Source organism: Stegostoma tigrinum, chromosome 34, assembly GCF_030684315.1.
Source record: "Stegostoma tigrinum isolate sSteTig4 chromosome 34, sSteTig4.hap1, whole genome shotgun sequence".
Lineage (NCBI taxonomy): Eukaryota > Metazoa > Chordata > Chondrichthyes > Orectolobiformes > Stegostomatidae > Stegostoma > Stegostoma tigrinum.
Window position 1 is genome coordinate 19,401,914 of NC_081387.1, and position 12,034 is coordinate 19,413,947.

At 46.5% G+C, this 12,034-nt stretch overlaps 1 long non-coding RNA gene across 1 annotated transcript; it reads left to right on the forward strand.

The window, feature by feature from the left end:
• Positions 1–4,631: 4,631 nt before the first annotated feature.
• Positions 4,632–10,100, forward strand: LOC125446663 (uncharacterized). The gene is made up of 3 exons (XR_007246449.1): positions 4,632–4,797; positions 4,904–5,024; positions 8,997–10,100. It is a non-coding gene; the product is annotated as an uncharacterized LOC125446663 (long non-coding RNA).
• Positions 10,101–12,034: the final 1,934 nt, after the last annotated feature.

The following is a 12,034-nucleotide window of genomic DNA, read 5'->3' on the forward strand; positions in this document are numbered from 1 at the left end:
CAGTCCTTGCCTTTCCAGATACATGTAAATCCTGTCCCGCAAAATCCCTTCCAACAACTCAACGAGGACTGCTGTCAGGCTCACCAGTCCATGGCTCTCTGGTTTTGCCTTTCAGCCTTTCTTAAATAACAGCATTAATTAGCTAACCCCCAGCCTTCTGGCACCTCACCTGTGGCTATCGATGATACAAAATATCTCAGCAAGGGGCCCAGCAGTCATTTCCCTAGCTTCCCATATATTTCTGAGTACACCGGATCCGTTCCAGGGACTTATCCTCCTTTATGCGTTTTAAGACATCCAGCCACTTCTCCTCTGTAAAATGATCCTTCGAATTTGTTTTGTGATCCTCTCTGATGAAGGGTCTAGGCCCGAAACGTCAGCTTTTGTGCTCCTGAGATGCTGCTTGGCCTGCTGTGTTCATCCAGCTCCACACTTTGTTATCTTCGAATTTGTTTCATGATCTTGTTAAGGATCAGTAACTTCTTGCGGATTTTAAAATGGACAAAATTTGAATTCCAAGTAACTCATGGAGTGAATAAATCCACAGGATTCCATGGTCTTGAACAAACAAATGAACTGCACCGTACATAAGGTTATTAGGTAACGCTACAATAATTGCGACATATCCTGTCATATTCAGAATTCACACGAGGTAAACATGGGTTAACTGCGGTTGAGAATCTTGCGGATTGCACAGCGGGAAGCGGACACAGCCCAAATTGGCTCACAAATTTCTCAGAGTAGCACACCTCCCTATCCCTCCCCACCAACACTCCCACCCTACATTAGTGACACCGTAGGTCATCAGATCTCACTACAACTGTCTCAGGAATTCAACGAGGGATTCCAACTCTTCACCTTTGAAGGTATAGCCTCGGACCCCCCCTGCCCCCCCACCCCGCCCCCAAGTACAGGTTCATCTAAAGTGAGAGCAGGACTTAAAGATTTGAAGCATGAGGATACATTGTGTGGTGCTGTAAACCTCAAGTCTTCATGGATTGAAAGAATCAGTAATAACTCTGTCTGGAATAAACAGTTTCCTGAAATGATAGGGACTTGGATAAACTGTGATAAAGGAGTAAATAGAAATATGTCAATTAGCCATGCCTGGGAAAAGTAGGAGGCCAAGTTATGTCAACAAACCGCTTTTAACATCGGCTTGATAACCAGCTGCTTGGTGGCAGATGGACAATTAAGGTTGCCTGGACATGGAAAGTCCTGTGGGGAAGCAGTCAATAGCAGAAGAGGCTGTGTTTCCAATAGACAGCAAACCCCAAATGTAACAGGACCAGAGAAGCTACTCCTGATAAGAAATCAATCTACAGACTCGGTGACGTCACCCATTACGTCACACCATGAGTTTAACAAGATGGAACATCCTGTAAGAATTCATCTATGGGATTCTTTGGCAACAGAACTTCAGAGAATCACACTGTGCAAGGATCCAATGTTGGGTATACACTGTTGGTTGGAATGGTGACCAAGCTCCCCCATTAATCAGGAAATAACTAAGTTGGGCTGAGGGGGCCCCAGTTTGGTTACTACATGCAATAAGATTTCAATAGCTGTTCCAGTACCTGATCGGCTGTGAAATTTCTCAATAGTTTGCTGAATTAAAAGCAGCTCGCAGGCATTTACCCAAAACAGTTGGCATTCCCTCGGTGCCCTTCAATATGAAGGGACACTATGTTAGGGCCATGAGCTACAGGAGCAGAACTGGGCTGTTCAGCCCATCGAGTCTGCACTTCCATTCAGTCATAGCTGGCACGTTTCTCAACCCACCCCCCCAAACCACGCCCCCCCCACCCCCACCCCATTTACCCTGCTTCTCCCATAGCACTTGATCCAAAGTTGAAACCACCAGACTAGTAAGTGGCAGAACTCAAGCCTGAGCCTGATCTGGACCCTGAGTCTGAGCCTCATAATTAAGAGAGCAGCGACCCCATGTGATGGCCAGGATTCAAGTGGGTGGTTGAGGGTAGGCAACAATATGGATGATGATGGGGTAGTGCAGGGGAAGGGGCTTAGATTAGTTCACAGGTCGGCGCAACATCAAGGGCCGAAGGGCCTGTTCTGCGCTGTATTGTTCTACGTTCTACATAACAACACAGGGATTTACACCAACATCCTCTTCAGATTTAATTGGAATGCTTACATTTTTGCATTATCAAATTTGGCATTGACACTCTACTGCAAAGTCATGACTATCAATCTGTACAGGAGAGGGGTCGGTTAAGGAATACTTGAATAAGAAGTTACCCAGGTGGGCAAAGTATTGGGAAGCTTGTGACCATCCCATGTTAGTTAGAGTCAGACAGGAAGAGCATGGGAACGTGCACACCCATTGAGGACAGCATGATGGAAACTTTTGTGATCTGTGGCATGTGAAATATGTGTTGTGGCAGTGAAATGCTGAGAGAAGTGAGTTATTATTAGAAAATGCGAAATTGCAGTCCGACAATGCCGAGCTGAAATAGAAACTTACAATCTCAGGGTTTCCATTCAGGGAAAGAGAGTTTTGCAACAGAAAGCACAGAATTAAAGGGACCGGTTAAATCCCTGGAGATCGCCAATCACGAAACACATAGTTTTGCCTCTCGAATGATTGAGCCAATCTGAGACTGTGAGCAGAAATGCCAAAGAAAAGAAGCCATGGAATCAGAAATTAAAACTGGAAAGAAACTATAAAGATCTCCAGGCAGCACTGAGACTTTTGCATCTAACGCAGCCTGAGCACCAAGAAAGCTGATCATTCTAAAGGCCAGTGAGAGATTGGATAGCTTGAAGTCACAGGTTTCAGTCAGAGACGGGTTCCCTTGGGAGCCAGACAAAAAATTAGGGATGAAAGGGGTGATTCCAATTGGGATCGATTGAGGATGAAACTGCATCAGGCCAGGGAATGTGAATATAATCCCAACCCCAGCCATACTTGGATAAAACAGTTCCTTGTATCCAGTCTGGTACAAGCCGAAAATAAAGATCAAGATTTAATGAAAATCCAACAACACAAATGAGGGTACAGGCACATCGACCAGAAACTGGGCCATAAACCAGGTGTTTTAAAAAGTGAGAAAAGAATGGCCCAAATTTGAAACTAGGTTTTTTAAGGGTGCAGGTAAACTGTAGAAACAGCCATGAGAAGGGCTCAGACCTATCTCCTTAAGTGTCAAAGGGGTATGATGTGCTTTTCTGATGCTCCTTAGAGGGACTGGGAAGGGAATTTAGTGAAACACAGACCTCGAACTCAATTGATTCCCATATCTACAGAGAGGGAGAGAAAGGGGAATAAAACTTAAGTTTGAATTACAGTCCGTTCTCAATAAAGTAAGAACACCTGGGTAAACATGTTTCTAGAGTAATCGATTGGTTGAACTGTCTATATAGAATTTTTCACAAGTAATACAAACCTCACTAAACTTAGTGGGCGGCAGGGCACCTATTAACAGAGATAGTAGGAACTGGGCCAAGCGGCATCTTAGGAGCACAAAAGCTGACGATTCGGGCCTAGATCCTTTTGCTGAAGAAGGGTCTAGACCTGAAATGCCAACCCTCCTGCTCCTCTGATGCCGCTTGGCCTGCCGTGTTCATCCATCTCTGCACCTATTGACAGAGATTGTTATCGCTGTTGACTTGCTGCTCGAGCTGGCTTGTTTTTGTTCTGACGTTTCGTCACCATGCTAGGTGACATCCTTAGTGAGCCTCCGCTGAAGCAATGTTATTCTACTCCACTTGGAATTTATACTGTCTGGTCTGTTATGTGAGTCATGTCTGGTTTTGATCTGTATGGGTTTGTATATGGGGGTCATATATATGGGTGGAGAACCATTAAACTCACAAATTAAGTGAGACCCACCACCTCATCAACAGCGTATTCACAGGGATTAAATTTACAAGGGAAGAAGAAACGGTTCTCCCCCCATAATGCAAACAACAAACATATAGAATTGGTATCAATGTGGACTTCACAAGATTTAGAATCGCCCCTTCCCCCAACCACATCCAAAACCTGCTCAGTTCATACCTGAGATGACAAGGTGAAGAAGGGTCTCGGCCTGAAATGTCAACCTTCCTGCTCCTCTGATGCTGCTTGACCTGCTGTGTTCATCCAGCTCTTACACCTTGTTATCTCAGATTCTCCAGCATCTGCAATTCCTACTATCTCAGCTGGTACCTGCCTCCCTAATCTCCTCCCACCCCCTCCTCCTACCTACCAGCCTCATTCCACACACCCACCACCCCCACCCCCACCCCCGACCTGTCCGTCCTCCCTGGACTGACCTAACCCCTCCCCACCTACACATCTTTACCCTTCCATCCCGGCCTCTTTGACCTGTCTGTCTCCTCTCCACCTATCTTCTCCCCTATCCATCTTCTATCTGCCACCCCCTCTGTCCCTATTTATTTCAGAACCCCCTTCCCCTCCCCCTCCCCATTTCTGAAGAGGGGTCTCGACCCTTAAAGCGTCAGCTTTCCAGCTCCTCTGATGTTGCTTGGCCTGCTGTGTTCATCCAGCTCTGCACCTTATCTCAGATTCTCCAGCATCTGCAGCTGCTACTATTGGAGTAACTGGGCATCTGCCAGCAGTGGGAGTTTCGAGTTTATGAAAAACGAATCTGCAGACTCGGACGCCGCCCAACACGTCTGTTTCCGCAATTCCCAACAGCTCACTGCTTTTATGAGCCTGGAGGGTTCGGCTTGACATTGGCCGTGTGGTCAAAAAAAAACACAAAAAAAGCCAAAAAAAATCACTAAAATGACAACTATCTTGGCGAAATGGTATCAGCACCCAATGGAAAGGTGAGCTGCAAATCTTACAAGGGCCGGCTCAGACTGTAGTGCGCAGTTCTCGCAGGCGCTTGGGGTCTCTTTGTTCACCCCCATTTTCTCTGTTTTTCTTCTGCAGATTTATGGACAAAATGGCAATGGTGAGTGTATCCACTTACCGGGACGACCACTTGGATGAGCTGGAGAGAAACAGAGCAGCTAAACCTAAACTGCATACCCAGGGAGCGACTGGCGCTCAGGTATTGTACCCGGCTCCGGGGATCCTGTTCACTTCTTCTCTCCCAAAGCGCCTTTTGACTCACGCCTGCTAAACAACTTCCTTACAAATTCTGCGTTGCCTCACCCTTGCTACTTTTAATGTGCAAACTGATATTCCGCGATTTAATGCGTTTTTGGCCTTAATTTCGAAAGAAACGAGACAGCATAAAATGTGGGGCTGGACGAACACAACAAGCCCAGTAGCATCTCAGGAGCACAAAAGCTGACGTTTCGGGCCTAGACCCTTCATCAGAGAGGGGGATGGGGGGAGGGAACTGGAATAAATAGGGAGAGAGGGGGAGGCGGACCGAAGATGGAGAGAAAAGAAGATAGGTGTAGAGGAGAGTATGGGTGAGGAGGTAGGGAGGGGATAGGTCAGTCCAGGGAAGACGGACAGGTCAAGGAGGTGGATGAGGTTAGTAGGTAGGAGATGGATGTGCGGCTTGGGGTGGGAGGAAGGGATGGGTGAGAGGAAGAACAGGTTAGGGAGGCAGAGACAGGTTGGACTGGTTTTGGGATGCAGTGGGGGGAGGGGATGAGCTGGGCTGGTTGTGTGGTGCAGTGGGGGGAGGGGACGAACTGGGCTGGTTTTGGGATGCGGTGGGGGAAGGGGAGATTTTGAAGCTGGTGAAGTCCACATTGATACCATTGGGCTGCAGGGTTCCCAAGCGGAATATGAGTTCCTGTTCCTGCAACCTTCGGGTGGCATCATTGTGGCACTGCAGGAGGCCCAAGATGGACATGTCGTCTGAGGAATGGGAGGGGGAGTGGAAATGGTTCGCAACTGGGAGGTGCAGTTGTTTATTACGAACCGAGCGGAGGTGTTCTGCAAAGCGGTCCCCAAGCCTCCGCTTGGTTTCCTCAATGTAGAGGAAGCCAGACAGGGTACAATGGATACAGTATACCGCATTGGCAGATGAACCTCTGCTTAATATGGAAAGTCATGTTGGGGCCTGGGATAGGGGTGAAGGAGGAGGTGTGGGGGAAAGTGTAGCATTTCCTGCGGTTGCAGGGGAAGGTGCCGGGTGTGGTGGGGTTGGAGGGCAGTGTGGAGCAAACAAGGGAGTCACGGAGAGAGTAGTCTCTCCGGAAAGCAGACAAAGGTGGGGATGGAAAAAATGTCTGGGGTGGTGGGGTCGGATTGTAGATGGCGGAAGTGTCGGAAGATGATGCGTTGTATCCGGAGGTTGGTGGGGTGGTGTGCGAGAATGAGGGGGATCCTCTTTGGGCGGTCGTGGCGGGGGGGGGGGGGGGGGGGGGGCGGGGTGTGATGGATGTGTTGCGGGAAATGCGGGAGACGCGGTCAAGGGCGTTCTCGACCACTGTGGTGGGAAAGTTGCAGTCCTTGAAGAACTTGGACATCTGGGATGTGCGGGAGTGGAATGCCTCATCGTGGGAGCAGATGCGGCGGAGGCAGAGGAATTGGGAATAGGGGATGGAATTTTTGCAGGAGGGTGGGTGGGAGGAGGTGTATTCTAGGTAGCTGTGGGAGTCGGTTGCTTGAAATGGACATCAGTTTCTAGCTGGTTACCTGAGATGGAGACTGAGAGGTCCAGGAAGGTGAGGGATGTACTGGAGATGGCCCAGGTGAACTGACACAACAAAACATTGGCATTTGGCTTTGCTCACAGCATTTCCACAGTTGCAAAACAACAAAAGCATTTCCTACTTATGCAGGAAGCTTTATATTTATTTTGAGGCACCCAGGGGGTCCAATAACTGAACAGAACCCCATCGGACATTAACAGGAAGACCTCAGACTGTGGTCTTTCCCAACTGCCCCTTGATAGCAGTTGCCCCGAGCTTTAGAGCATCCCTCAGCATGTAGTCCTGGACCTTGGAATGTGCCAGTCTGAAGCACTCAGTCGGGGTCAACTCCCTGCTCTGGAAGACTAGCAAGTTTCAGGCAGACCAGAGAATGTCTTCTTCTGAGGTGATGTTCCTCCAGGGGCTGTCGATGTTTGTTTGTACTGAAAATTCAGGAGGTAGTGTCTTATGGGGTGAAGTTGTGTAGGTTCAGCGGGTGCTGCAACACAGAAAAAGGCCCTTCAGCCCATCAAGTCTGCATCAGTCAAGAACAAGCACATAACTATTCTGATCCCATTTTTCAGCACCTGGCCCATTGCCTTGGCATTTCAAGTGCACATCTAAATGCTTCTTCAGTGTTATGGCTCTACCATCCTTACAGGTGGTGGGGTCCAGATTCCCACCACCAGCTTCTGGGTGAACATTTTGTTTACCCCATGTTAAGCCTCCTGTGCCTTAGCTTAAATCAATGCCCAGCCATTGATCCCTCTAGCAAGGGGGAAAAGTCTGTTACTGCCTCTGCACCCCATAATGTTATACATCACAATCATGTTGACATGAGAAATATCACAACGAGAATGCAGCAGCTTTCAGTAATAAGCTCTCGAGCACCAGAACTCAGCCAAAGACACTCCCTGATGATAACATTTGACAGTTAACAATAAATCTCTTTTGATTCAGTTAGGAGGAAAAGGGCAGGTTTCTCAATAGACTGCAAAAAAAAAGTGAACTTAAAAGAAAGGTAGTGCCAGTTTATCGTATAATATTGTACTGCATACAGCTCAGTGTGAGAAACAAGTTAGCCAAGCCCCTTCAGTCAGTCAACAAAAAGCTAATTAATTGCAAAAAGAGCTTTAGGGAAAGTTGGAAAGATTATTCATAAAAGGTTTAAAATTTGCAAATTTATCCAACTACCCTTCTGGAAAAATAACATATATACACATACAGAAATCCCCTCCAAGCCTGGAAAAAAAAAATAAAATTCTGTGCAAATCTCATCTTCAAAATAGTATCAGTGATAATGGGAACTGCAGATGCTGGAGAATCCAAGATAATAAAATGTGAGGCTGGATGAACACAGCAGGCCCAGCAGCATCTCAGGAGCACTTCTGATGAAGGGTCTAGGCCCGAAGTGTCAGCTTTTGTGCTCCTGAGATGCTGCTGGGCCTGCTGTGTTCATCCAGCCTCACATTTTATCATCTTCAAAATATTTTGGAGCAGTAACGGTTAAAGTCACAAAAACATGATTATTTACAGACTGCCCCAAATACTGGTCTGCATGCCAAGGTCAGTTTCCACACAAGCTGTTCGTATTTGGATTTCCCTTGAGATCAGTTGAAGTCTCCTTTTTTGGAGACAGTAGTTGTGGTGTAGACTTCTCCATCGCAAACACTCCACTTACAGGAAGAGATTTTTCGGTTAGCTCTCTGTATCCTCTACGGATATAATCCTTTAATGATAGAGGTCACTTGTTCTTGGTTTGCAGCTATCACTGTTGCTAACAGGGGGTTTAGAGAACAAAGGGATGTTTTTCCTCTGAATCGATGCCTCCCATTTTCTTTCAGTCCATGGGTTCAAAATTCAATAACTATATTAGCCATGCAACCTCTCTGTGAAAACCTTGTCAACTGTCTCGATCCAAGCTCCTGTTTCTTGAAGATGCAACATTACTTCTCTTAAACCCAGTGGCATGTCCTTTGCAAAGTGTCCTTTTCAAAAGCTCAAACTATATATATACGTGCAGGTATCAGTCAATGTTCAAAATCAATTCTTCATTAATCTTTAGAACTCATTTTCACAATTGTGTCTTCAAATAGCTACACAAACGACATTTTGGAAATTTACCATTGGAATTGAAGCAAAAGTGTTACACTGCAATCTGAGCTGAAGAAGTGGGATGCATAAAACTATAGAGCACGAGGAGGGTGAAATTACAGTGTGACATATTTACAAAGAAACTTTTTGATATAGTTGTAGGCATCAGAAAATATAATGAGGAAAACCTATTTCCTGTTAACACAGTTCTGAATAAGATTTTGTATAATCAAATGTGAATATTATCAAATTGTCATTTATTAACTACTCATTGTGCATTTCATCCTGGAGCTATTAAGCTTCATGTTAATGCCATTCTTTCTATATTTCAGGAAAACAGACTACATTCCTGCCATAAGAAAATGTCAAAAAGGGGATCCAATTGAAAGAAGAAATCATTCTGCAATTTACCAAGATTTTTACAAAGTTTGAAAATCCTATTTCATGACTAATTCTTGTGGATTCCTTTAACTTTTTCCTTTCAACTCATAGCAATGCCACTTTTCAAGACAGCTATTCCAATGCTTTCCTGGCCAATCTCCTATCTGAGAGGAAGTGTTGAGTCTTAATGTATTGAATATAGTAAAGATGTTCCTGCTGTAATGAGTTAAATCTCTAACCTAATCCAGTGGGAAATATGGGTGTACAGAACTCCATATTTCTCAGCTCCTGCAATTTTGGACACTTGGTAATTCTTGATTTCTATCGCACCACCACTGAATTCATTCTGTCCTCAAACCCGTCTACTTTTCCATTTAAAGTACTCCTAAATTACATTTTCATACTGACCCCTGTTCTTAGGCATTACAATTCAACTGCAGCTCATAAACTGCGAAAAACAGGGCTCATTATCACAGTGCAACAATAACCACTTCTCTCTCAATGTCGGCAAAACAAAAGAACTGATCGCCTACTTCAGGAAGAATGGAAGAGAAGGCACCCCCATCTGGAGCAACGGTACAGAGCTTGAGAGGGTGTGGAGCGACAAATTCCTAAGAGTGACAAAAACCTACAACCAAAGGTGGACTTCCCAGATTGTTGTGACTGGAGGGAAGGCACAGCAACTCTTCCTCCTCAGGTGGCCCAGGAAATTTAGCATTACAAGCAACTTTTAAAGGTGCACTTAGAAAGCGTACTATCTGCCAGGCAGAAGATACAGAAGCTTGATCACACTCACCAACAAGCTCAAGGGCCACTTCTTCACTATCGTCATTAGACTGATGAATGGACTCTTGTAATTTCAAATTATGTTGGTCTTGCCAATGTTAGTCTTACTTTGCACACTTCCTGACCAGTTCTAACCCTGTATGCCTTGCTGTAAGCACTGTATGATCTATATGTCAGTGTTTGCTGTAAGTTGCCTGTACTGCTCACAAAGCATGTTTCGCTGTATTGTTGAGAGATACAATAAATTTGCATCTTTAGAAGTGTTAAAATATTATGAGTTGAGTCTCTAACCTAATCCAGCCATAGGGATGTATTGGCATACAGAACTCTGCAATACTCAGTTCCTCCAATTTTGGTCACTTAGCAGTTTTCCATTTCTATTATAACACTATTGGAGTTAAGAAAAGGTTTTGTAATGTGTAATTGTGAGTTTTTTAAAAGAATACGTAATAGTGCTGAGGTTATTTTCTGTAAACAGATCACAGGAGAGGACTTCCTCATGCCTGGCTGAGTGCAGCTTCAATTACCCTCAATTAGCTTGATGCCTGGTTAATTGGTACCGGAACCACGATCTTCATCGCTCACTCCCTTAGCGGCACCAACTGGTACCTTCCGTAGCCCCTCCCTAATTTATGGTCTCTATGACTGTGAAGGACAACGACAATTTTCTCAATGTCAACGTATTCCGTGTCAGTCTATTTTTTGACACTGTGACTGCAAATTTGCTGGCTGTATGGTTGTCACAGAGGTTTCGCACTGAGAGAAACAACAGCAATTATTCCTGACACAGGAGAAATCAAGCAACTGCTGTGAGGGCAGGGAATAAATAAATGCTAATAGGTGGTTCAGGATAAATGAGAGAAATGTGGCCCAGAGCCATTTTATAACTGACAGCTATCACATTCAAATTTTTTGAAAACAGGAAGAACAAAATTAAACTTTTATTTGCAACGCATCAACTTCCCAAAAGTACCTGAGTTATTTTTTCACATCGATATTCACAACTTTTCACACAGACACTGAACCCCATCCAACTCCCCCTCACATAGAGACACTGAACCCCATCCAACTCCCCCCCTCACACACAGACACTGAACCCCATACAACTCCCCCTCACATAGAGACACTGAACCCCATCTAACTCCCCCCTCACACACAGACACTGAACCCCATCCAACTCCCCCCTCACACACAGACACTGAACCCCATCCACCACCCCTCCCACACACACAGGCACTGAACCCCATCCAACTCCCCCCCACGCACAGACACTGAACCCCATCCAACTCCCCCCCTCACACACAGACACTGAACCCCATACAACTCCCCCTCACATAGAGACACTGAACCCCATCTAACTCCCCCCTCACGCACAGACACTGAACCCCATCCAACTCCCCCCTCACACACAGACACTGAACCCCATACAACTCCCCCTCACATAGAGACACTGAACCCCATCTAACTCCCCCCTCACACACAGACACTGAACCCCATCCAACTCCCCCCCTCACACACAGACACTGAACCCCATCCAACTCCCCCCTCACACACAGACACTGAACCCCATCCACCACCCCTCCCACACACACAGGCACTGAACCCCATCCAACTCCCCCCCACGCACAGACACTGAACCCCATCCAACTCCCCCCCCACACACAGACACTGAACCCCTCCACTACCCCCTCCCACACACAGACACTGAACCCCATCCAACTCCACCCCTCAGACACAGACACAATCACATCCAACTCTCCCCCCCCCTCACAGACAGACACTGAACCCCATCCAACTCCTCCCCTCACACTTAGATCCTGAGCCCCATCCATATCTCCCCCCATCACACATAGACACTGAACCCCATCCATATCTCCCCCCCTCACACACAGACACTGAACCCCATCCAACACCCCACCCAACACACGGACACTGAACCCCATCCAACACCCCCCCCAACACACACAGACACTGAACCCCACCCAACACACAGACACTGACCCCATCCAACACCCCACCCAACACCCCCCCCCAACACACACAGACACTGAACCCCATCCAACACCCCACCCAACACACGGACACTGAACCCCATCCAACACCCCCCCCAACACACACAGACACTGAACCCCACCCAACACACAGACACTGACTCCATCCAACACCCCACCCAACACCCCCCCCAACACACACAGACACAGAA